Source organism: Delphinapterus leucas, chromosome 21 (assembly GCF_059928025.1).
Source record: "Delphinapterus leucas isolate spDelLeu-1000000601 "Yukka" chromosome 21, BTC_Dleu_Yukka2, whole genome shotgun sequence".
NCBI lineage: Eukaryota > Metazoa > Chordata > Mammalia > Artiodactyla > Monodontidae > Delphinapterus > Delphinapterus leucas.
This window is the reverse complement of record NC_143149.1, coordinates 457,362-484,516: the sequence shown is the minus strand read 5'-3', so window position 1 is coordinate 484,516 and position 27,155 is coordinate 457,362. Positions and strand designations below refer to the sequence as shown.

At 36.3% G+C, this 27,155-nt stretch overlaps 1 protein-coding gene across 1 annotated transcript in view; it reads left to right on the top strand.

Moving 5' to 3' along the window:
• Nucleotides 1-461: 461 nt before the first annotated feature.
• Nucleotides 462-27,155, top strand: part of TENM3 (teneurin transmembrane protein 3) — a 318,373-nt gene continuing 291,679 nt past the window's right edge. Inside the window, exon 1 of the mRNA XM_089903558.1 lies at nt 462-611. The gene's annotated coding sequence lies outside the window, so the exon portion shown is untranslated. The remainder of the gene's footprint in view (nt 612-27,155) is intronic.

The following is a 27,155-nucleotide window of genomic DNA, read 5'->3' as shown; positions in this document are numbered from 1 at the left end:
GCTGGCGGCTCAGGGGTCGGGGTTCATCCAGATGCTGGGAAGGAGGTTCTTTTGTGAGCGCGGCCAGGTCGCGCTTCCGGACAAGGACCGACTTGCAAAGATCCACAGCAAGCCGGAGAAGCCCAGGACGGAACGCGGGCGCTGCACGGCCTGCGCGCGCGTGGAAGGCCTCGGATCGGGGCCTCCGCGGGAGACTGGCGAGCAGCTCGGGGCGCAGGTCGCACCCCCTGCGCGTGGGACGCGGCTCTGGGGAAGCCCGCCCTGCGCGCGCGTGCGTGTGTGTATGTGCGTGCCTGCTTGTGGAAGCGGGGGCGGGGGCGGGGGGCGCGGCCGGGAGCGCTGGCGCCTGGGAGCGGGGCCGCGGGGCGGGGCGGGGCGGGGCGGGGCGGGGGCGGCCCGGCCCGGCGCGAAGGGGTTAAGCGCCGCCGCCGCCGCCCCCGCCCCCTCCGCGGCCGGGTGTAAACAGAGGAGCTTCAGCCTATCATGTCTGGCGGCCGCTCGCAGCCGGAGACCCGAGCCCGGCGCAGTAACACGATACGCTCCAGACCGCGGCAGCTTGGTAGCGCCGGGCTCGGCTCCCCACGGCCACAGCGAGGGCGCGCGGCGACAAGGTGGGTGAGCGGCGGCGGCGGCGACGGCGGCTCCGCGGCCTGGGCGGCTCCTCGCGGGGCTCCTCGCGCGGCTCCTCGCGCGGCTGGGTCGCTCGTTCGCGCCCGGGAACCGCGGCGGCGGCGGCGGCGGCGGCGGCAGCCCCGCTGTCCTGCCCTGTGGCGTCGGGATGGGAGGAGGCTCTGCGCGGGTTCGAATCGGGGCCCAGGCAACGTGAGCATCAGATCGGCGGGGGCGCTTTGACCCCTGAGGGGCCGCCTTTAGGGTTTAGAGGAGGCGGAGGCTGAACACTCCGGAGGACTCTGCGTCCCTCGGAGCGATGCAGGTAGCTGCGGGGAGAATGGTCTTTTGTTCGCGCGTTTTTAATTAAGTGTTTATTTTGTTATGAGTAGTGTCCAGGGCTAACCCAGGAGGTAGCGCTGTGTGTTTTCCCCGCGTTCTGTTACTTTTGCGACGTGGCGTGTTGAATTCGTGGGGAGCACATCTGGAGCTGGAGTGATTTGGGATCGTTGATGTCTCCGGGGTTTCAAAATCCGCCTTGAGCTGGAATTAATCAGCCCTTCGGTTTCCTGAACTAAGGTCCGTCGTGCCAGCGGTTTAGGGCGGGGCGGGGCAGGGAGGGAGGCACACAGTAATCTGGCTAATGATTAAAAGAGCAGCTCTTCTCCTGCAAAATACTCAGCGTGTGATTTTTTTCTGGAGAGGGTTTTGCAGGGCAGAGGCTCTAAAAGAAATCCCGCTTTTCCGTCGTGCTTCGATGCAGGTCGCTCCCGTGGAGGAACTAGTTGGGAATGATTTTTGGAAATAACTTGCGCACTGTCTATCGAAGTCGGAATCATTTACCATTTATGTGTGTATCTTAATAAAATAAAACAAGGATCCGTGGCAGCTCTCAGAATGAGAGGTCACATTTCCTCTCTCTCCCTGTGCTGGCATCTCTCTCTCTCTCTCCGAATATCTCCTAAATGAGATGTACAAAAATGCGTGCTGTGTCCCAAAGCCATTCTGTCTTCCGAAAGCCTGAGATAATCAAATTCAGCGCCGTTAAGAGGGTGTAGTTGAAGATTTGATCCCCTTCCACTGAAGTGGAAATACTTTCAGTAATTGAAAGCAGATTCACGTCTGGAGTTGTACAAGCCAAGGTTTTCATTTTTAAAATAAACCTTTTGTTCTCTGGCTTTAAAAGTTCCGGAGAGCCATCCAGAGACCTCTGTGTGCGCTAATCGTTAAAGTAGCCAAGGCTTGAACATACCCAGGGAAGGCATTTGAGAAACACAGCCTCCCTGCCTCCCAGCCTCCCTGCCTCGCGGTAGCGGACTGTTGAGAGCAGCCTGCACCGTCTGGGCCCCGCGTTTCGCTCTCTCCCCGGATTCCCAGACGTTCAAATGCAGCTGTACTGTTCAGAACCCCCAAACCCCAGGGAGAGCCCATCTGTTTTAAGAGGTTAAAAAACTTGAAAAATTTTGGTGTTATCCCATTGTATGTTGCGATATACACAGTTTGGTGCTAAACTTTGTAATCAAGCATGAAGTATGCTTCATTTAAGCAGATGCCGATTATACCTCAACCGGTAGATTGAAACGTACAAAATATGATCGCATGTTAACATGGTTGCTCTCTCATCTTTGGAGGCTAAGTGTTGAAAGCTTTTAAAAACTGGCTCTTGAAGACTGAGATGAGGATGCATTCTAGACAAGGAGAGAGTCACTTACTCTCTTTTTAGCTGTGAAGATTGAGAAGGATGGCGGTGTGCAAGAGGGGTACCTTCCTTCTTCAGGACAAGGAATCGAAGATGAATTGTGTAGTTATGAGGGAAAAGTGAGAAGAGTTGCACTTTTAACAGTGATAACTGAGATCAGAGAAAAAACAGAAAGCAGTATTCCAAATATTTTTAATAACTACTTTCTTAAACCTAGTTTGGTGATTATCACTAAGATGTGAATGGGCGTATTTACAGAGTATGACATGGCAGTTTGATTTCTTAAAAACTACTTGGTAGCTCCGTATTTTACCTGGTTTCCTCGTCTTGATAGTTAATCCTTTGAGCACATTAAAAGAAATATGAAGTGAATAACTTGGTCATGATTTAAATGATGTTTTTGTGAACCTGTCTCACGTAAGAGTCATCTTTTACGAAATCAGTATTTAAAAGATTCAGCAAATCTTTAACTACCAAATAAAATCTTACTACATTTTGGTTGTGTTGCATCACCTTTCTTAGATATCATTGGCCTAGTGTGTGGCATAATAGAATTTAATTTTCCTCAAAGATTCAGAAAGAAAAAAGCAACTTCCTGTGGACCCTTACAGATGTCTGAACACTGATTTTCAGTGTAAGATCCTTATCTAAACATTTAAACTCACGCTTTCTGTGACTTCTATTTACTGTTAGTTTTTCTGTCCTTACATTTTTTTTTTTTTAACTTGGTAACGGGTGTGCATAGGATCTTCTGTCATCTGAAATCACATATTCAATTTATCACGGGATTCCTTCCTTTCATAATGTAGGGAAGTGGCAAAGGAGGCACTGTCTAAATGCGGCGATCTTGATAATTAATGCCATAAAATAGATTAAAATGCTGTATTCCAGGTATTCATTTACTTAAAAGGGCCACCAGAACAGCGTTGCTAAGCACCCGTCACTACTGCAAGTAACAGAAAATGACCCAAATTAAAGAACCTGTTCTAAGCTGTATTCTTGCATTTTCTAAAGTGCATTTCAAAAGGTTTAACCAGACTCATTCAATTAGTGGAGAAAAAAGGATCTATTTTCAGCTCTGATCAGCAATTAAAAGATTGGGCTTTGGAACATCAGTCTCTTTATAATTTATTTTGTTTTCTAGACTTTAAACAATTGTGAATAAAGATTTTTAACAAATCACCTTTCTTACAATCCAACGGTAAATGCTAAACGTAGGGCAGTATATTTGCTTTAAATTTCTGTCTAATTGAGTAATTTTTATTAGCTTTTCCCTCATTTTAAAAAAGTTTAAATTTTACACTAATATGGTAAACTACTGCTTCACTCTGGATTTCTTACTCTTTCTTTGTGAAAAAAAAATATATATACATGCATACATACATGTGTGGTTTAAAGTATGGTTGTAATTATTTGATCCTATCCTAGATATGAGTGCTTTAGCACCAAGCCCTTGAGAAGTATTAGGATATATTTCCTCAAGGATGTTTGGATGGTGTGAATTTGGTACCACGAAGGAGAGAGAGTGATATGTCAAAGTGAGAAAGTAAATAAGTCAATTAGGGGCAGTAGGGTGCTTTTTGTTGTTGTTGTTGTTTTTTAAGAATAAAGTTAGCTGTACCCTTCTGGGTTAGACCAGAGCTTCTATGTAGTTAGGGCTAAAAACCTAAGCCACAACTGTTGAAGTGTTTAATGAGTTACATCTTCCCGGGACCTGGTTCTTAGCTAATCCAACAACAGTCATAAATACAAGTTGGGGAACTTTCTGGTCGAGGAAAGGATTTGATGGATAAGGGCTGTTAGAGGAATAGGAGAGATGAGACAGGAGTTCCCAAAGGTTTAGATTAGGATTATTAGCAAGATTTTTTGCTCTATCACATTGATCTGGGCAAGTTTAAAGCATATAAACATAGATATTAAGTTATCAATCTTAAGTGATTATATATGAAGTGATTCCATATCTTCAAACACTGAATATTTTTAAAGCCAACATAACACTTAATTCTTTCTTCTGAGAGAGATGTTTTACAATAGTAATTCATTATATTTAGTTTTATCAGATCGTTTGGCATTACAGATTAGTCTAGTAATAGATAATATAAAATACATGAGATTTGTATGACTTTTGTTATAGTGTTGTCTAAAATGGAAAGTTATTTATTGTAATACTTGTTTACGTCTAAGGCCTTTCAACTTGAAGTCTCAGTTTGGGTATTTGGAGTGTGTTTGTTTTTTGACACGTCAAAATTTGTTTTTCCCCATAGAGAATAACATTTTGATGTGTAGAAATGATTTGATCACATGTATTTTTAGCAGCCTTGAAATGGTATATATTTTAATATTTTAAGAAACCAGTTGCTTTAAAATTGGTGTTTATATGTTGATTTTAGTTAGGAACCTAGCTGCTTAGTTACAAATCCTATGTGTTTAAGTTTTGAAATATCTACTCTTACTTTTTTACCACAAAAGGATGAAAAAAGCTACCTCTTTGGTATCCCAGAAACAATGTATACCATAGATGTCACTGATGGGAAATTCATTTCACAAGGGAAGAATAATAATTGAAAAGTGCCCACAAATATTTGAGGGCCCATCACTTCTAAATAATAGTTCAAGTTGGGAAACCACATACTATAGTATTTGAAAAAGTTTCTCTTAAGTGTTATTCTCCCCCTCTCTTAAAATTAAATACTATTTCACATAAAAGTCTTGTTTTGTACATTTAGAAAGCATAATGGATTCTAGTGCATTCCAAAATGACTAATAAAAACTAATGTAGAACAGCACTTTAGGTTTTGCTATTTAGACATCTTAACCTGAAATTTTTTAAAATTAAAATAATGTGTGGGTCTTTCTGTGACATTTTTTTCATGTTAGTGTCTGCCCAGCCCTCCTTTTTCCATAACCTTAAATTGTTTCCTGCAGGCAGAGGGAACCTGCTGTCTAGAGACCTGTAAAATGGAGCCTGGAACTCTCTTTCTGCTTTTTCTTTGAAATGAAACAAAACCACCATATATAACAAATTTAACACTGTTAACGTTTTCTAATTATTTAGCCATTATTTCACTTTACCTCCCGCCTAAAAGTTGTACATTGGTGGAGTCGACACCTGGCTGTGCTCTTAAAAGTTTGTCTTTCAGTTCTTGTGATAGTAGGGGGCAGTACATCTCCTTGATTATCTTTGTTCAGGGAAACGCTGAAAGGCCAGGGTACTTAAACAAGGCCATTTGGATCTGTGAGGTCAAAGTTAGATGCGAGGAAAGTGGTTAAATGCATTATCATCCCATTGAGCGCGTCATTGGTAGAGTGACCTTGATGGAGGTAGAAAGAGCCATTTGGCTTTTTTATGACAGCCACCCCTGCTTGTTTTATCACTGACACATCTTTACATCCCCCTTTTCCTGTTTCCTTCTTTTTATTTTCAAATAGTATTTCCTCTGATCCTAGGCCATCACAGTGAAGGGGAGAATTAAAAATTAGTTTCTTTTTAATTGATAGTAGATTTTCCTTCGTACGTTCATATCATACATTGATGTGTATGGAGGTATTCCTTCATTAAAAATTAAGGTGATCAGGCTGGCTGACCGTCTGTATTTGCTTTTAAGGATCTTTTAATGGTGATGATTAGTCTCTTTGCAAAGAAGCTGCTATCCTGCTACTTTTCAAATTGTTTCTCGGCTGTTAAACGGAGAGACCTGCCAACCTCAGTTTTAGCAGCGGGAATAATGTTTGTTTTAACAAGTGTCTAGGTATGTTGACTTGAAGGGTTTTAGTAGTTCTGTTGCTGCTGTCCTAGAGCCGTCACTTCCCTTAAAAAGGTAAAACCAAACCGGAAGGTTTTTAGTTTATATTTCTTAACTTTATGGCCAAGATTTTCCTTGTGATGTATTTTATGTCAACTCCATTAAAATGGAATTCTTGATTAAATATTTGGACAAGTATTGTTCAGTTATAGGAAGGATTTTATTAAACACAGTACAAGATCTAACCTTTCTGGAAACTCCAGTTAAAGCAATTAAGTGCTGCATCCAAGATTGGTTTCCTAGGCAAAGCCGTCAAACATCAATGATCGGCATTTACGCTTTACTTTTTGCTGAATTCTTTTTATTACAATTAATCAGAACTAAGTACACATCTTTTCATAAGGAAGAAAAAACTTGGCCCATTCTCAAAATTCCTCGAATATCATTTCAGAACCTATCATCATGCAATGAATTATGTAACACTAAAATCTGAGGAACTCAAAACCACCAGAAATAGTACCGTCAGGCAAGTCAGATTTTCTTGATCGCAAAGGATTTATGTCTATAAGGACTTTTTATTTTAAAAACAGACGTACTGAATTGAAAAATGTTTAAAATGAATTATCCCGCCCCACCTCCCCCTATTCTGTTCTCACAGTAAGGACCTTAGTTCAGGCTCTTTTCGTCTCATGCGTAGACTTTTTCATGAGCCTTCTCATCTGGTTTCCCTGCCTTCTGTCTGTCCCTCCTTTAATCCAGCCTGCACACTATCATCAGAGTTGTCATTCTGAATCATAATTCCGAGCATGACCCGTCCCTGCATTAAACCTTCGTTATGTCTTTCGGATCAAATCCAGATTCCTTAAGTGTGTTTTATCAGGCCCTTCGTGATCCCCCCTCTTGTACCTTTCCATCCGTGCTTCAGCATTTTTACTTGGTCGGTGCCACTTACCTTCTTACCTTTTCACAGGTCTTTTGAGAGCCTACCTGCAGGGCATTTCTTTGAAGCCTTTGCTGTTTGCCCCAGGCAGAGCTGGCACCTGCTTGTAGACTTCCATGGCACCTGGGACAGGTTTCTGTTACGGGCACTTGACACATTATACTGTGATCCTTTGTTTACAAATCAAGATCACCTAATCCAGACTACCTATTTTATAAGTGGAGAAGCAGGGCTAACCTTTGATTTGTTATGTATTTACTTAGTCCAAATCTCTGTGCTATACCTTTTATATGGGCATTATTTTAACTCCCGGAGTTAAATACTCATAATCTCCATTTTAAAGATGGGGAAACAGGCCAGGATGAGTTACGTGCGTTGCTAGTTAGCTGTGGAGCATGTGCCCAGGACGCGCTCCTGCACTCCCTCGAGGACCAGTGGAGATCACCACATCCCTCCGTTAGAAGTGACTGGGTCCCAGAGCCCCTGACTTCCAGTCCAGTTTTGGCATTAAGAAAAATTATTATGACATCTTAAAACACCTAATATGTAGCAGATGGTTTATGAAGAAAATATTCTTACTCCCTATTTTATAGATGAGAAAATTGAGGCTAAAGAGATTAAGTGATTGCATAAGGTTATTCAGCTACTAAAGTACAAAGGCAGGTTGCTGCTAATCTCAAATTTATATCATTCTTCATTACTGAATTCTTCCTCTAGTTTAAATATTAAATTGGATTTTGTTCTGACTTCAGTCCTAACTTTGCTTTACATGTAAGTTCTCTTTACTGTTATAGAATAGAATTATGCCAGTATACAACCTTTCCTAAATATTGTCACCATTGAATGTTACAAATATTTCCATGTCCGTTCAAGGCAGATCATGTAATTTATCAGCAAGTACTTACAGAGAGAGTATGTGTTTAGTATTTTACTCTGTTTTTAATCTTCTTTAGGTTTTTTTTTTTTTTTAGTGACCCATGATTATAAATGATCATCTGTGATATAGCTAATGTCCACTCCTTGGCTAATATGCAGCAATGATTAGCATCATTGATTAGAAAATTAGTAGATTATGCCTGTATCGACGCTTCTATTCCCTATTTAATGGTTTGTTTATTTAATTGATGACTAATGCCTTTACTATTAAAGGCTATTAACACATCAAAATGGTAATTATTTAACCTGGCAAAATGATAAATTATGTTTGTGTTTATTCCTTTGTGCCCAAGGCTAATCTGGTGTTCTTTTCTTCTCTTCCTTCCTTCCTTCCTTCCTTCTTTCCTTCCTTTCAAGTTTTAACATGCTAAGAACTTCTGCTTAGGAAGTCAAATAAATTAGCATTTAAACTATTATCTGGTGGTATGACCTTGGAAAAGTTGCTTGACTTTGAGTTGTACCTGTGAAAGAAGGGAAGTAAACCAGATCAGTGGCTTTAGGTAGTATGGATTCTTGTAGAGATCCTGTAGGATTTCTTCAGTTAATTCAAAATTCTTGGAAAAAAAAAAAACCAGACTGCAGATGGTAATAAAACATAGCATGCTCAATAAAATATACAATAAACATGTATGTCCTGCTTCTATGCATATATTTGCATTTTTGTGAGGGTGTCTAGTTAGGGAAGTTAGGGCTCTATACCGGCTTTTTTGTTAATTTGGCTTGCCTAAGGAATAAGAAGAGAAAGCATGCCCTGCAGAGCAAATCTGGGAAAGGTGTATCCTTACTCACCAGCTTCCAGGGAAATGGGTAATGTTCGGTAGACCATGTATGCTTTTGCTACATTTGTGTTTGGTTATAATAGAGATTCTGAAAATGAAGGTGGTTGCCCTCATTATGAATAGATAATTACTATTCCCAAGTTCCATCATAGTACCTTGACCAAAACTTTTTTGAAACTATTCTTGAAATTGAGGTTATTTGCAAGACACAGGTAGTTCTTGTTATATAGTTCTTGTTATATAGGCATGTCTCATTTTGATCAAATACCAATTCAGCTAGTGTGAGTGTTTACCTTCCTTCACGGGCCTAACAAACCAGCATTCGGCTATTTCACAATATTAGATCTCTACTCAGAGAGAGAGTATTTACTACAGATAAATATATTCCATGAGGCCTTTTCAAAAGAGAAATATCAGTGTTACGTTGAGAAATGACTGCATTATCCGAAGAAGGTGATAACTCCTGAGATGGCCTGCAGAAGGCAATTATTTTCACGTGGATGAATTCTAGTATTTTTTTTTTTTTAAGAGTTGAGTGGCATTGTATTATAGCCCCTTTCACATGTCAAGATTAACGACTGAACCCTTAATGGGCAGAACAATTAAATTTAGAAATTTAGAAACTAAAACTTTATAGTTGTTTCTAATGTATAATTATTTTAAACATTCTTAGACTTTTTTAAACCACTAAGGGCTGTAGATGTGTGATAATATGTTTGATTTCTTTAAAGTATATTTAAGTTTCATGCATATTACATTTCATACAGAAAGCTAAGCTCAATATTTACGTTTATGCTTCCAGTTAGGAATAGGGACTCACGGTGCCAGGTCTTTCATAAATTAAAAAAAATTATTTACTTTCATGCTCAGATATCAGTATAAACACCTGGTTTATTGAAATGCTTATTAGTAAAATATATTTATTCAAGTAGTGCCTCAGTTTCTCAAGAGCTGGGCATTAGAATTTTAAACGTACAAATCTTTCCACCTCAGTAAATGCAGAACATGGGTAGAGTTAAATATTAAAGATTTTTTAAGTATATTTATGGAGAAAGAAAGTTGATAGGATTTTTTTCATTTAAAAAACATCTCCTTGTGTGTATTTTATCAAAAGCATCTCCAGCCCCTATTTCTGGGAATATCTCAATTAGCAATAACAAGATATCTACCTCTAAATGCCTAGGGTGTACTTTAATGAGATACCTCATTGGAAGGAGGCCGATTGTTATTAATCTCTGCAGTGTGGAATGGAAGCACTGTGAAACAGAGATAACTAGTTCTAGGCTCTAATAAAATGATAGATCCCCATCAGGACCCTAGGGCAGAGGACCTTACTATTGAATAAAGGTAAATTTGAGACCAATATTGAATTTTTTCTCTATTTCTTAAGTTCCCCGAGAATAAAATTCTGTATATGTTAGACTGTTCCATTTAGGAGAATTCTTGTGTTACACTTATTTTTTGACAACTTGGTCGATCATAAGCCAATGAAAAGCTAGCATCTGAGAGCCTGGCTCACATTGTTAAAATATATGTCAGCGACGAAAATCAGCCTGCTTTTACCATAGGCTAAACTATTTGAGGTGGCAAGCTGAAACCCACAGTAGAGCACTGAAGTTCAGTGCCTGAGAAGCATACATACCCACTGCACACTGGTGGTTGTGAAAGGACTGGATGGAGGGAGGGAAGAGAAGGACAGAGATGGGAGGAGTGGTCCAGGGGTTTAGCTATTTCTGTTCCATTTTATTTGTTTAAAATAAAGCATGAGATCTGAAATTAACAACCTTTTGTGATACTGTCCTATACATGCTATTTATCACACAACCTCAACTCCTCTTACATATAAGGAAAGACCCATTCTGTATATTTCTGTTAAATTATTAATTAGTGTTAACCTGGTTTCTTTTTAAAATGACGGGCTGCAGTAGTTGTGGCACACGGGCTCAGTAGTTGTGGCTCGCAGGCTCTAGAGCGCAGGCTCAGTAGTTGTGGCGCACGGGCTTAGTTGCTCCGCGGCATGTGGGATCTTCCTGGACCAGGGCTCGAACCCATGTCCCCTGCATTGGCAGGCGGATTCTTAACTACTGCGCCACCAGGGAAGGCCTACTCAGCATTTATTGAAAACCTACTGAAAACCTATTGTGTACCACCTGGTATGCTTTTTACCATCCTATTCATAAATCATATAATTCGGAGTCCATTTAGACTCATTTCTTTCCATTTATGTGTACACTCAGTCAGTAGTCATATAAAGTGCTGATTCCACAAACGAGATGTTTTTTGGATCTGCCTGTTACAATGCAACCACAGTCATTTTTGTTAATATCCTTCTCACTAGCTTCCCTGACTTTAACTTTCCTCTTCAATACCGGAAAAGCGAATCATCTTTCTTGGGGATCTCCTTGATTTTCTGTCTCCTACTCAGGAAATCGTAGTGTCATATCAAGAAAATATTTGAGCCTGAAGGAAGGAGGAGTAAGGTTGTGGAGAGCAGGCCTTCCAGGCAGAGGGAGGTGTGAGCAGAGCTGTAAGAGTGGAATGTGTGAGGTATATTTGAGAAAAAAATCAAATAACCTCCTTGGATCATGAAGTTCATGAAAGAGAGATTTGGAAGATGAGGCTAGAGAAGTTGGTTGAAGCCAGGACATGGAGGACCTTGAATCTCAGAGGAAAGGGTTTATTTTGATGTTCATTTGGGATCATTGGGTATTTGGCATAGAACACAGTGACATAACAGAATCTGTTTGGGGGAGGATCTCTCTGGTGGATGAATTATAAAAGGGAGATAGTAGAAAGAGAGAAACCAACAATGAACTTTTCCTACTGTTGTTTTCAATGCATGACTTCCTCTGAAATTTTACATTTTATCAATGTAAGCTTCACAAAGGCAGGAGCCTCTGTCACATTTGGTATGCTCAGAGCCCAGAACACTGCCTGGCACTTGGTGGTGCTCAGGGAATACTTGTTGAATTGAATGAATGAGAACACCAAGGCCCAAGAAGATTAAGTGACTTTTTCGAATTTACACAGCTAATCGTGACAGATGCAGGACTGCATATTGGTGCTCTTTTGACTATGCGGTGCGAAGCTGTCATTCAGGTCATTTCCACTAACATACCTTCTTCTTTCTTCCTTGTCAACTCTTATCTTAACTTCTCAACTCATTTCTTCCAGCAGATGATTGCAAAATATCTCATATCTTACATACTCATTACAGCCTCCATGGAGCTCTTAGTAGGTTGCTTTCATACCCAGATGTAATTGGTTAAATTATTTATTCTACTGCTTTTTTTTTTTTTTTTGGATGGCAAACTCAAGGTCAGAGACTGTATCTTCTGTTTAGGGTTTTGTTTGTTTGCTTGTTTTATTTTTCAGCAGCCCTCCTCTCCCAGAACACATATACTCAAAACACTTTCTCTGAGCATGGAAGCTTGTTGACTGACTACCCAACCTTCAAATGTGTCTTTTAGTTCAAGTTGTTGAGAAGTTACACACATACAGTTGAAATTATTTTTGTCAGGTTGGAAAAGGACCACTTAAAATTTGCTTGGTATTTTTGTAATAGTTGAAACAAGTAGTGAAATGAAATTTTTAAGGGTTTTCCAGCTCTCCACTTAAAGCAATAGTCTTGTGAATTTAACTAACTAGTTTATCATTTTGCAACTTAAAAGCAAAAGGAAAAAATTCAGAGATATTCTGTCTGATTCTGTGAGACCACCTTGAAATAAGATGCCACAAAAAGAGAAGTATTGTATGAAACCATTGCAAAAACTATGAGATGACCCACTATCATTGTCTGACTTTTACTCAGTAATATTACTCAGTTATTTTCTCTGTTGTCAACACATTGCTTTATTTTAGTAGAACAGTGCAATTAGTGGAGTAGTTTAGTCCAAGTATCTCTTACTTGTGTAAGTATTTTGTTATAATGTCTTTCCCTGAAAAAAGTGTTATTCATTAAGTGTAATAGAGGCTCTTACTATGATTAATAAAATGTTAAGGAATCAATGTTTTTAAATAGACCAAGAAATTGCCACACTTTTATAAACATTTGTAATAGCCAGTGAATCATTATTAGATCTAGAGATCTTTCCCTCACAGTTGGCAGGATAAAAGGTAGAAATACTGTACCCATGAAATGTGAGTTTCTCCAAAATATGAAATGTTCACGTATGATTCAGAGACATCCTGATATTATATAACTTTCCAGATTTAAAACTTTTTAGAGAAAATTTCACAATTTCCTTCAAAATGAATTAAAACTACTGAAAAATGAACCAGGCTTATGCTGAATATGGCAGTAATATGTAGTTCTACAAGGTATTAATTTAGAATTTTTAAAGTTGAAAAAATTCCACAGTGAAAACACTCAGGCTTTTTATGCTACAGAAAGATAATTTTAGAGAAATACGTGCTTTCAGATAGATTTTGTGAGAGAACCATAGTCTGTATAGTACTCATTTTTACCTTATAACTTTATTACCTTGTAACCATGTAATGTTATTTTGTATGTAAATTAGATTAATTTTTTTTTTTTTCTTTTTTTGCGGTACGTGGGCCCCTCACTGTTGTGGCCTCTCCCGTTGCGGAGCACAGGCTCCGGACAGGCAGGCTCAGTGGCCATGGCTCACGGGCCCAGCCGCTCCGCGGCATGTGGGATCCTCCCGGACCAGGGCACGAACCCATGTCCCCTGCATCGGCAGGCGGACTCCCAACCACTGCGCCACCAGGGAAGCCCTATATTTGTATTTTTGTTTGTTGAATTAGAATCTTTCTGAATATGCTTCTGCTCTCATTGCTCAATATTGCCTGCCTAGATGTGTTTATTCTTTTGATGCTTACTCCCTGAATTAAGTAAGTTTTAATCTTTGAAAGTCCTTTGACATATTTTAGAGACAGAATTTCTGAGATAATATCACTGAGGTTTTTTGGAGGATGGGGCAGGGGAAGGGAGTATTGATTCATAATTCTTAGGAGAGTTGAGTAAAGTGATCTACATAACCCATTAAAGTTATTTTCTAATAATTAAGTCTTAAGGAAAGAGTTTGAGCAGAGTGAAATAAATGTTTGCAGTGGTTTTATACAAATTTCTAAAAGAAGACACTAAAACGTTTTGGGGCCAAATATATTTGCTGAAATTTTAGAGAACTGGACATTACTCTTCCAGCTATTTAGCAGTAATAATACACTGCTAGAGTATTCAGTTTAATTTAATGAATATGTATTGAGTACCTACTCTGGGTTTACATCAGTGATTTATTAATATAAGATATAAGAAGCTCACTAATAAGTATACAGGTTGGAAAGAAAGTAAAACTTAGTAGTCCTTTGTAGCACTAACATTTAATAAATATTGACCTGTTCGTTGTAAAAGTAATTTTTTTTATTTTTAAGTTTTCTGTTTCTCATATTAGAGGCCAAAGTTAAGTCCACCTCTCATTTCTGTATCAAACTTTGCTAAACAGAGACAAAACTAAATCATTACTGAAGGTTGAATCCAAAATATAATACCATTTTGAGTAATAGTTTTAGGCTGCTAGGCTGATGGCTTAGTTCATATTTTAATGTAAATCACCAAAGAATAGATCAAAACAAAGCACTGTCCTAGCCCAAGAAAGATGCAGTTCTTCATTGGCTGGGTTTTTAGGCACTTGAAGATGTACTCATTTCCTAGGGCTACTATGACAATTATTACAAAGTGAGTGGCTGAAAACAACAGAATTTATTGTCTCACAGTTTTGGAGGCTAGAAGTCCTAAGTCAAGGCATTGGCCAGGCCTTGCACCCTCTGTAGGCTCTGGGGAAGAGTGAGACCTTGCCTCTTCCGGCTTCTGGTGGCCCAGACATTCTTGGGCTGGTACCCACATCACTGTCATCTCGTCTTCACTTAGCGGTCTTCCCTCTGTGTCTCTGAATATCCTTTCCTCATATTATTTATTCATCTTATAAAGGGACATCAGTCATTGGATTTAGGCCCACCCTAATCCGGTATGACCTCATATTAACTAATTACATCTGCAAAGACCTAATTTCTAAATAAGGTCGCATTCTGAGGTTCTGGGTGGACGTGAATTCTGGAGACACTATTCAACCCACTATAGAGGAAAAGGAAGTAGCGTAGCAAAAGGAGGTAAAAAAATGGCCTTTTCTGTTCTCAGCATTTTGCTTCCCATTCCTTAGTGGGTTTAGATAAGTTAGAATTGAGCGCCCATACCTTCACACTCCTGTTCTTTTGAAGGTGTTTTATCTGCCAAAACTGATTTATGCTTCTTTTCTCCTAAGTCTTATGGGAACTTCCAGTGAGAGAGCCGTGGAATTTTGAATGTTTGCTATTACGTCAGAGGGGAGATCAAAATTTAGTTTTTATACTTCTTTTTGTTATTTTCGGAATTTTAAAAACTAGAAAGAAAAAATGATTGAGACTGCCATACTACAGGTATAGCACTCGGAGAATATAGTTATAACCTTTCTACTTGTAAACTGAGTGTCATAGAGTATTCTGTAGTCATTAATTTTGATAAACTTTATGTGGGTATGGTCTGTTGCCTCTCAATTTCCCTGTAAGTTTTAAACTTATAAACTATTTTTTAATGAAAAAAAGCAGTTTGATAAATGAACTTTACGATGATCAACAAAGCTTATTTGTAATTTATTCAAAAAAATTACCCTTGGCTTTCAATTTAAGTTGCAAAATTGAAATATCTATATATACCAGAAAATAATTTTTTAAAATCAACTATGTTTTAATAAACATGTGAAATATTGCTCTGTGAGAATGAATAGATATCTAGGTCAGGAATTTTCAGAGGTTTGTCTTCATCTTTCAAGACAATAAATGATACACTGAAGTCTAAAGTATTATATTCCCAAGGAGTGATGGATGAGGTCCTTTCCTGAGAGCAGCTATTGGTTAATTAGACATGGGAAAGGCCCTTTCTGGGTAGTGTAGGGAGGCTACAGACAAGGGAAAAGCCTCAGCGCTCAAACTGTTACCTGGCTTTTCGTTCTGCTTTGGATCACCCCTGCAGGAGGAGAGTTCCTATGTGGAATATAATAATACGAATATAGTTTAAACCCATCTCCATGAACGTTCACCTTGTAAATATCCAGTCTTATAATCAGAATGTTAGGATGGTCTGTCCCTTTTTGGGGTTTGGGGATGGAGAAAGGGAAGGGGTTCTGAATCTGGGACTTTGTACCAGTCAGATATTTTGCAGAGTTTATAGATGGGGGTCATCTACTCAGATTCCTCATTCAGACGTAAGAGAATATATCCACTTATATTTTTGGATAATCAGTCAGCCTTCTCTTCAACTGGTGGGATATTTTTGCTACATGAAGAAATCAGGCATCTCCTCCGCCACCCTTCTGAAGTACGTGTTTCCCCAGGTGTGACTTGCACACAACTTCAGTCCAGGGGCTGGTTGGAGGAGGGAGATGTATTTTGTTTTTTATTTATTTATTTTTTGGCGGGTGAGGTGGAGATGTATTTTAAATTACAAACGTTTTCCTTCTTTTCTTGTTTACGTACCATTCACGATTAGAATTGATTTTAATTAAAAATATGCTTTTTAAACAGATATCTGTCAGATCTTCCAAAGCAAGTATATTTTATTATATGAAAGTATATCTGAATCTTAGAACATTTTTCCATATAGAATATTCCAAAAATGACTGGCCTGGGAGAATTTGGGTTGGGTGCTCTTTCGTCTCCTCTGTTCCCAGTTTACTTCCTCTGGAGGAGGAGGAATCGGTGATGATCTGACCTACAAAACGTAAATTCGTAATGCTATTCATAATCATTCAATTTATAAAAATGCTTGCTGGTTTAAAAATGTTTTAAGCTCAGAGGCAGAAAATACAAGGCACACAAATGTTTCATGGTCATCTATTTATTAAATACCTAGTTTCTTATACTTGTTTCAACAACAGGAGTTACTTTGTTAACTTGTTTTCCTATAGAATTAGGATCCGCAGTATATTTGACAGTGGTCAGGTTTCTGCTTTACCCGGGGCCACGCACATAGCATAAGGACAAGACCTACTTACTGCTCTGGGTGTCGGAGATGTGGATGCCAGTCTGTGATCTGCTGTCGACCACCTGACTTGGTTTGGATAACAAAATCCTAATCATGACTCAAAAGACCTGAAATTCTTCCATCGTACTTCTATTTAAGCTGACATGTAACATCCCTCTTTTCAAGTGTACATTATCATTGACCAGAACTGCGTTCTCTGTCTACACCTACATGGAAATTTTCCTGATAATCAAAATAAACATTCCTTTTTTATGATCAGCTTTTTTAGTTATGTTGATTTAAGAATAAACATTCCAACTTGATATATTAATTCTAGTAGTTTCCCCTTCTAGTACTCTATTAAGGTTTGTACCCACAAGCTCTCTGATTATGTCCCAGGAGCCTTTAGGTAAATTGAAAACAAACAAAAAATCGTGTGTGTGTGTGTGTGTGTGTTTTAATTAGCCTGTTAACATTATATCTTCTTTGTTTCCAGTAATAGTAGTTACTAATTTATCTATGTTTACAACTATTGGTCACAATTATAGTGGAGCCAGCTGAAATTCCTACACTGCCTTTGTAATGTGATGGGTTCATTTAAGTGCTAGGTTATCTCCTGGTTTTATGTCCTTCAGTCATTTAAGTTCTTACTAGGAAAGGAAGAAGAGGAAGAGACTGTTAGATGCCTATGCTTAAGTTACCATTTTATTCAAAAGTTAATTTAAAAATTATATTCTTTTAAAAATGTATCCATGATTTTTCAAACCGTGAGACTACAAAATCCTCGCCAATGGGATTGAGAATGGGTTTGTCTACTATTTTTGTATATTACTTATTTAAAACTGGTCCTGTTTTGCTCTAGTTTTATGAAAGTTTAAATATTCAGTGAAATTACTCAACAGAAGTGTTAGAGAACAAATCATATTTATGATAGAGGATATGTTTTTATATGTTTAACATTAGATTGAAATGCCAAAGTACCAGAGGAAACTTAGAAGTATTTTGCAGTTCTTAAAAGGTTGATACTTTAGTGGCTTATACCATTAGAAACCCTGACCTCTCTTCCACATACTTCTTTATTCTGTTCATAAATTTAACTTGTGTAAACGACAGGTGGTAGCAAGCCCACACTCAGGGATTTCATCTTCACTGATTCATCAGATGTTTTACCTTTCTATAGTCCCAGATGGTTTTAATATCTGTCTCTATTGAACAGTCACTCAGCTGTGTCCATCTCCATTTTTACTGGATAAATAATAATTCATTATCTCTCAAGTGACTATGATAATTGGATTCCAAAAGAGGATTCAAGATTTGTACGTACTCTCCTATTCAAAATTTGAGCTCTGTGTTCCTGTCTCTTGTACATTTGAATACATTCCAGTTTAAGTGGAATTCATGGCACGGTTCTCTTTTGTTTAAGTTACTTAGAATAGATCTTGTGGGGAAGCCCTAAGTATAACCTCTTTGCTTTCTAAAAATGGCATTTACCATTCCAAAATAAGTCCCTGGTGGTATTACTTGACTCATTTCAAAGTGACCTACACTTGATTAAGTGAAGTCTCATCTAATAGCTGAAACTCCTCAGAGATTTTTAGTGGGTGTTTAAAATGAATACTTTTATCTAAAGCCATTTTAGTCTCTATCAAACCTTTACTTTCCCCCTATTTTCAGATTTAGAAAACAGGTTTATTTCTTTTTTTCAGTTTCCTATGAGTAAAAACAAAATAGATGATGTGGCAGTGGTTCACGTGTATGATTTTAAGTTTATTTAGGCTTGGTGAGGAGAAAACAAAATGGTGAAGAAATAAAAGTTTTTAAGACTGGCTTGCCAATTTCTTTGACGCTGGAGGAGTATGTTTTTAAGGTTAAATTTTTTTAAGTTAAAAAATGTTGATTTTTAAGGTGAAGAGTGGTATGAAGAGCATAAAATTTTAGCAGCCCCTTGTATTCTGTCAGGGTTTAGAAACTACATACACCCACGTCTATGTGTGTGTGTATATATATGTCTATTTAATTTCTTAAGTTTTCATTGTGCTGATTTAATACTCCAAGTTTACTCTTGCTTTTAAAAAATTCCTCTATCACAACTGCAGAAGTGAACTTTTAGGTCTGACAGTGAAGCTGAACACTTCCCAGGATGGAGTATGTGCACTTGAAGATCAGATGCTTTAAATGTTACAAGAATGTATTGAAAGGAGAAGCTGAAGAATACCAGCTATGCCACTGTCTCCCAGGCATTAGTGACGCTGCTCCTGCCACTTGCTTGAACCTTCAGAAAGGTTACTGACGTCTACTTCTTAAAGCTTAAGCTGTTTCAGATAGATACTCTTTCTAAAGCCACATTTCTTCAAATATCACATTTATGAGTTCACACGTTTAGTTAGTGTAAGATTTAGGGGAAAATATATTAGCAAAATTTATTACGTATATTATTTTGTTTATGTTTCTGATTCTGAGGCACGCTGAAAGTCTCTTAGGCCAATTAAACCACCTACGTGATAGTTTGAGCACTCATTTTTCTTCATTACTCTGAAATTCTTTTAAAATTTGATAGAGACTGCATCTTAGAAAGTGAACTTAGGGTTGAAGTTAAATTATTTTGCCAAAATTTGTGTAAAGAGAGAGCAGAATTGTCCTTAATGTGTCTTTGCTCTTTCAGCTACTCATTCTTAATTTCATTTCCTTTCATTAGTCTTTCTTTGCTGTCTGGATTTGATTGACGATGGATTTCTGACGTTTCTTCTCAAAGACAAATTGTAAATAACTCAGTTGCCGTAGAGCGTTGTCCTAATTTCTTAGTTCTGGCAAACTTCTTAGAAAACTCACAACCGGAAAATGATCTGATTTTTTGAAAACAGTCTTGTTGCATCTCTGACCATGTATCCAAACTCACTTGGGTTGATTCTGTGTTAAATGTCCAGAAGGTTCTCTGCACCAGAAGACAATTGCAAAACAGAGATGAGACTGAAATATTTCTGTGAGATATCTTTTATTTCCAATGCCCATTTCGAGGATTGTGCCGTATAGTTAATATCCTTTACAAAATTTTAGTGGTGTCCTTGTCTGCTATGTTTTTGGTAGAATTGCTAAGGGCAGGGCTTTTAAAATGTTCTTTTTCATTCAGACATCTTCCACTTGATGAAAACCTTTAAGTACTGTTGACCCTCTGAAATGACTAAATCGCTGTGTAAGAACTGGGCCACCTTGTGTGTAGAAGGAGCCTCTAGCGAACAGCCTAGCTGACTGTTTACGTGTTTGGGCTCAGAAAGAAAGTGTTTCCTTCTGCCTTATGACATAATGAGTCTTCAGTGTTTATAGAGATCCCTAGAAAGAAGAGTCTGGTAGCCGTTTGCAGGCACTGTTTACACTGTGGAAAACAAACAAAAATAACCAAGCCCACAATTTATTTCCTATGGTCACAGAGTTCCTAAAAGTTAGAAACTGAAAAGAAGGGATCTGCATAGGGCCTTTCCTGCCTACCTCTTATCCCTCCTACCGTAGCTTTTTGTCAAGGTTTGTAATGTTTTTTCCCCTTTATTGGGTAATTTCTCCATTGCATTCTGTGATTTTCCATTCTAAGACGTTATGTGAATAAACTGCATACATTTTCAAGGTGACACTTGTTCTAAATACAGCAAAACTAATAAATTTTATATGTGAAATACAAAAGATCAGAGTTCATCTACCACTTTATTTTTCAATACCTATTTTTAATAATCATAAGTAAAGTGTTTTATGCCCTTCTGAAGTTATTATTTCTGGTAAAGGAGATGAATATTGAAAAAAAAGCAAAAATAATGAATAAAATTATGGACATGCTCTGGAAAATACTTGGAAAGGTCTAATTTGGTAAAAAAAAAGGAACAAAAATTAATTTATAATACTTTGACATTACATATACTTTGATATCATACCAATTACAAATTTTATGCATGGTAACAGCTGTTTCTAAAAATTTCCTTTTGTAAAATGTCTTTCATGAGCAGATCTGAATGTTAATTTAGTTTACTTCATTCTGTGGAGTTTAAGTAGCTTTACATTTTTATTTGTTGAAAATTTGCAATTTTAGAGAACATTAAAAATAACTTTGTCAGCTTGCCTCTATCTAAAAGTAACCAGTCAGTAAAATTAAGGAATTAGCCAAATATTCTCTATAATGTCATGTAGGAGAAATTTACTGAAGTTTTAATTTTCTGACCAGCTATTTTAGTGTCCTTTAAACACTGACTTTAATGGTTGATGTATGATGCTGTCCTATTCCTGCTCCTCATGTAATTCTTATCATATTTTTAGCAAATAAAATTTGACTTTCACATCACATACAGAGTTTTCTTTTGTTTAGTAATTTAATCTCCTGGAAAAAGTATGACGTACAGTGTAAAATTTTAGTTCTATCTTTCAGAATTGCCCCCATCATGTGTCTTTTCATCTTCATACAGTGATGTGACTCTTTGCCACTAGAGGGCAGTAAAAAAATTGATGTTAATAAACATCATTTCAGCCTTTTTTTTTAGCTTTTGTACCACTGTTCTAGACTGTCAACCCTAAAAAATTATCTGGATGTCTGCTTTTCAACCAGAAAGGAAGTACACAAACCTGAATAACATTTACCTGCATATCTTCATAGATTGTAATTTAAAATCATCCCTTTTTTGTTAGTAGTAATGAATTAGTTATGAATCTAGACAAAACATTATTTAATCATGCAGAGTTTTAGAAACATGATTTAAAATACTCTTGTTTCATTAACATTGGGGTTTATTCTAGGAATTGAAAACTTTATGGCTCATGGTTGTTGATTAAATTTTATTAGATAGATTTTTCTTTGCACATTTTATTTACTAGCATATTTTACTCGAAGGAATGTTTGTCTTATAAGATGATTTCCACTTTTACTGGAAATTGGAGCTAGAAAGTAAAAGGTTCAGTAAGTAAAATAATTTGGATCCCAATACTTATCCATATTGTTCAGTAACTTAATACAGTAAGTGTTCAGTTTAGTTTCTTGTTAGACACGAAAATGTACTCATTTAGCTTGAAAAGCCAAAAGTCTCTGTAATTTTGACTGTTGTGGCTTTTCTAATTCAGAAGTGGATAGAATTACTGAGTGATAGAAATGTTAAAGTCCTCCAGTGATACTACACACATTTATGATTTATTTAGTCCTGTCATGAAATGCCAAAGACCACTTTTAGGGATTAGTCAACCTATGTTTTTATATTATTTTAACTTACCTTCTTATTTATTTTATTTTATGTATCTAAATTCATTAGTTTGAAAGTTACAAATACGTTTATCATAGCCCATCATCCCCAGAACACTGCAGCCTAAACTCAGGCTTATGAATTCTTAATTACTGAATTTGAGAGTGTTAGTGTCTTGTTGAAAAAGCAAAGCTTACAATATTGAATGTGCAATTTGAAGAAATGAGGAATGCCATTTGTTTTTATTAAGCTGGGATTTGAATGTTTGAAGAAAGCATTGAGGGAGGCATTTCCTTAGAAATTGAGGTAATCCTCATTTGTGGTGTTGAAAATATTATTTTTACAGTACTCTCATTCTTTACAAATAAACACAGAAGTTTATGCTTGAAAGAAATAGGTTTACTTTATGTGTCTACTGATAAATTGCTTTTTGTCGTTTTTCATCCTATGGAGAATGCTATAGAACTTCAAAATTAGAAGTAGACGTTTTTGATCTCTAAATGGGGTGTCATTTTCTTCTGATGAAAATATCAACATATTGATTTAGGATTTCCAATACATGAGGAACTGTTTTATGATGATATTGCTATTCTTGAAAGATAAATAAGTAGATGGAATTATAAAAAGTCTTTTCCCCTGAAGTTTTGCCTGCACATTTAGAAAATAAAGAGAGAAGATAAAAGGAAAGGAATAGTGATTTGTTTAATGGAATCTATATTGCACTGTTCTTTGAATATGATTTATAGTAACAGGAAGTATTTCAATATATTTTCAAAAATTGTGTCAACAATTTTGAGAAATTATGCTCCATATTACTGCAGAATTTTAAAAGTGGTTTTCAAGCCATCAATCACAGTTTTATTCTCTCCAAGCTGTGTAGAAGATTCACTTATTTTGGTCACGTGAAGCTTCTTTGTGAAATTGGTACTAAAAATAAAACAAAAACCAATAAGAGCTTAATTTAACAAATCTTAAGTGGAATCCTGAGTTTTACAGTAATTTGACCACCATCCTAAATTTCACACTCCCAGTCTCTCAAAATGAAGCTTTTCACAAACGAAGCTGTAGGAAGCTGTTGGCACAGTTAATTGCTAAAATTTCCTGGAAGTATAGCATGCCAGTTTCCTAATGGTGGTTTTCAAAATCACAAACTCCCTTCTGTCAAAGTGTGAAAGAAGCATTTTTGAAATACAGTTTTTGAGTTTATTTGCAGGTCTTAAGTAACTAATATAGTAACAAACTTGCTTTAAAAATATATTTTTAATTTAAAAGGCTGTTAGTAAAGATGAAGGGTTAAAATGTGAGTTCTAATCATATTTGGAAATTTGTATATTTGAAAAACATTAGTAAACTATTTAATGAACAATTAATTTTGTCAGTTTAATTTTTCTTTCACATTAAAAAAAAATCAAACAAATATTTTGTGAAGTGTTCTTAGGCTTCTTATTTTCACTCTGGGTTTGCATCTTGGATTTCCAGATATAAAATGAATTCTTGATCAATGACTAAAGTATGGTTTTAATATGTCAAATCTCAGCCGACATCTCTTTTAAGGAATTATTTCAGAGAGGGGAGAATGGAGTATTTATGGAGTAATTCTGAGATGTATGCTGAGTCATTTTATTGATTTTGAAAGACACAAGTAGTTAGAAATTTCCTTTTCTTTTTAATCAAATATTAGTGTTTTGGAAGAGTAGCTTTTGTTTGTTTTAATATAATCCCCTTTAAGAATTATCTATTTCTTGGGGCTTTGAGTTGAGAAGTTTTATTTTGTCAAAGTGAATAATTGAGTATTTATAACACAAACTCTGAAAAATAATTCAAAATGAGGCTAAGATTTTCTAAATTAAGATTTAAATGTAACAATAAACAAGGAGACAAAAAATCCGGATATAAACCTAAAATTTAAATAGCTTTTCTTTATCTTGCACTTTTTAACAATAAAAAGACACTTAAATCCCCTTTGCCTTGACTTTTTGAAATTTATATATAATAAGTATTGCTTAGGTTTGGTTTTTGTAGTCTTCAAAAAGAATTTTTGAGTTGAAGATTCATTACACTGTGAAAATCCTCAATTTTGTACTTACGTTGAATATTTTTAAATGATAGTTTATTCTATTTTTAAATATAATTATAATTTACTTCTAAGGGTAATTCAGTCATTTTTTACTTTATATCAAAATTTAAGAGGTGGTATTTGCTTTTGTGCTTCATTGTCTCCCCTCCCCGGTTATTTTGATGAGGAACAAAATACAGTATACCAAACAAGCAAATTTTCTTGGACGATGTACAACATTTTAGTAAATGCAGATACTGTATCTTAATGGAATACATTTAAAATGCAATATGAATTAAATACTAAAGAATAAGTTTATTAACCTAAAAGCAAAAACCATCAATTATAAACTGAATTTTATTAAATATTACACTTAACTAGCAGGAAAATATCTATATGATATATCTGTAACTTATGAAATATAATGTAAACTAGATACTTTTCATTTGGACATACTGAACTGGAAGCATTCGTTGAAAAATACATTTGGGAGGACAATTATTGTTTTAAGGTAAATATACATTTTTTGTTATACACTAATGCTTTTGAGTTTATGGCTCCTTTTCTTTCAAAATAATGATAAAGTAAACTCAATTATTAATATGTTTAAATCCATATTGTAGATTTATTACGTACTCCTATGTACAGATTGATTTCATTTTCCTTCCAATGACATGAACAGAATATAATGTGAAAGTAGCATCAGGAACTGTGATTTAAACAAATATTACCCTTAAGTCTAATCGTGCAAATATGATTGTTGAATATATTAACATGATTAAATGCTGCCATTGCAGAAGAGAATCTTCACTGCATTTTAGATTAGAAAAGAGAAAATAAAGGATCTTTCTTAACCTTTTGCAATTTTAGTACGATTTTCATTGCTAACCTATGGAAATGTCTACATATAGGCCACTATCTTGTACATGGCCAGATTGCATTGCCTCCAAGAGATTTGAGAAGTGCACATTCATGTCAGTTCCTTTCAGAAACCACAAGTAATTATTACACAGGAATATGATCTATTTTTATGGTCTTCTCCCATAGGATGCCTTCTTTGTAACATAGTACAATGTGCTTAAAAGAGGTCATTATATTGAAATAAAAACGATTCAAGGAAGCAGATACCAGTGCAGATCTTCGTAGATGAATTACATTAGGACTTGAGAGTCACCGCTAAAGTCAGTTTTTTACATTTGTTTTAGCTTACTGCATGTCATATACTTAAAGTTTGCATTGCAACTAAAAATATTATCCAAATTCTTCCTTAAGAACACATGCAGGAAAAATGTACTTACTTGTTCTTCAGGTAATCTTTTCTTTATGAATGAGTCTACATCTCCACAATTTCCTATTCAAGCTTCAAAGCAGGACTCATTAATGCATGTTTTATATATGTATTCACCAAACTACAAAATTGTTTACTTGCTTTACCTCGTGGTGATACTTTTAAGTGGAATAATAGCATTGTGGTTGTTTCCATGCAGCATTAGAAATATGTCTTTGCAGTAGAAATAGTATATGGCAGGAATAAATAGTAGATGTAGACTGTATTGTGTGTGTGTGTGTGTGTGTGTGTGTGTGTGTGTGTATATAAAACAGAACAATTTTCAGAGCCCTTATTTAATACTGGCACTTAATTGCAAGCTAGCCACTTGAGGCTAGTTTATAGCCAAATATATAATGTAATTAGCCTGAGTGATCATGCAACTCAGTTTCTTTGATATTGGGGCTTTTAGACCCCAATTCCCATGAAGGTGATATGACCATTGTTTCTAGAAATTAAACATGGAACTACCACCAACCAAAGGAGCAGCGCGTCATGTGCCCTACTCAGTAACATGCCATCTGCCTAGAACAGCACAGCACTCCAAGAAGACTGTCAAAGTACCCATTAGTATGCCTGTTAAGAACTTCAGGAGAGTAGCAGTTGCTTGCAATTTATTTCTAGCATTTAGCCCAATGCCTGAGATATAGAAGAAAATAAGTGATGATAACAGGAAACACGTGCCAGGTACTGTTCTAAATACTCTGCATAGATGAATATATTTAATCTTTACATCAGCTCTATTTTCATCACCTATTTTACAGGAAACTGAGGTACAGAGAGATTAAGTAACCAGTGTAAAGTCACACAGCTAGTCAGTTGTGGAGCTGGAATTGGAAACTAGGCAAGTGTGGTTCAAGGGTTTATGCTCTTACTTATTTCCTTACCTTTTCTCATATTGATGGAGTGAACCGTTTCCTCAGAAGCTTAAAGGCTTTATTTACTTGCTTTCTCTTTCACACAACTGATAAAATAATGATAATATTTTACATAAATTTTTTTTCTTCATGGTTATTTTTCACACATAGAATGAAAGTTTTAGAAGTTAGTTGGTATAAATTGACCTTTGAATACAATTTAATTTAACTGATTGTGTACCTACATATGAGAATGTTTGTTAAAATTTTATAGGTCATGAAGATTTAGGAAATACAAATTTTTAAAAGGAAATAATGATAAATTAAAATTTATCATTATTATTTCTGGATATTGTAGCCATTTTAGAACATATGAAAACTTTTGCAAATTGCTCCTTATTAGAGTTATAGAGAATTGTGCGATTTATTGTTAATGATCTCGAAAGCTACTAGAGTTTGTATTATCTTTGAATTATTTATCTAAAAAGCTACAAGACAAAATTGACTTTTTATTCAGGACAGTTGATATTGGTGCAATTATTGTCATTTAATATATATGATAAAGTTATCTAACTGCCACAGATACCCCATTTTTAGCGATAAATGAGAAGTTTTATGTTTCATTTTAACTTAGATAAGTAATACCTTTATTTTAAACACTGTTTTTTCATAGTTTTCTATGTTAGTAATTCACATACTTTCAAGAACATATCTTACATGCGCTATAAATAAAGGTATAACTATATTCTTTCAAACTCAGAAAAAATTCTGGTATAGTATGGCAATCAGTATTTTCTGGTAATGGGTATGCAAATAGCTTTCACAACACTATCCACATTTATTTTTTAGAAGCAACATAAGTGTAAATAATATTTTTGCTTAATTACAAGTATATCACCAAAACTACTGATATTGGACTTATGAGAGATATTTCTTAATGCTTCATTTGTATCCTAAACAGTATTCACTGGTTAATTTTAAAAAT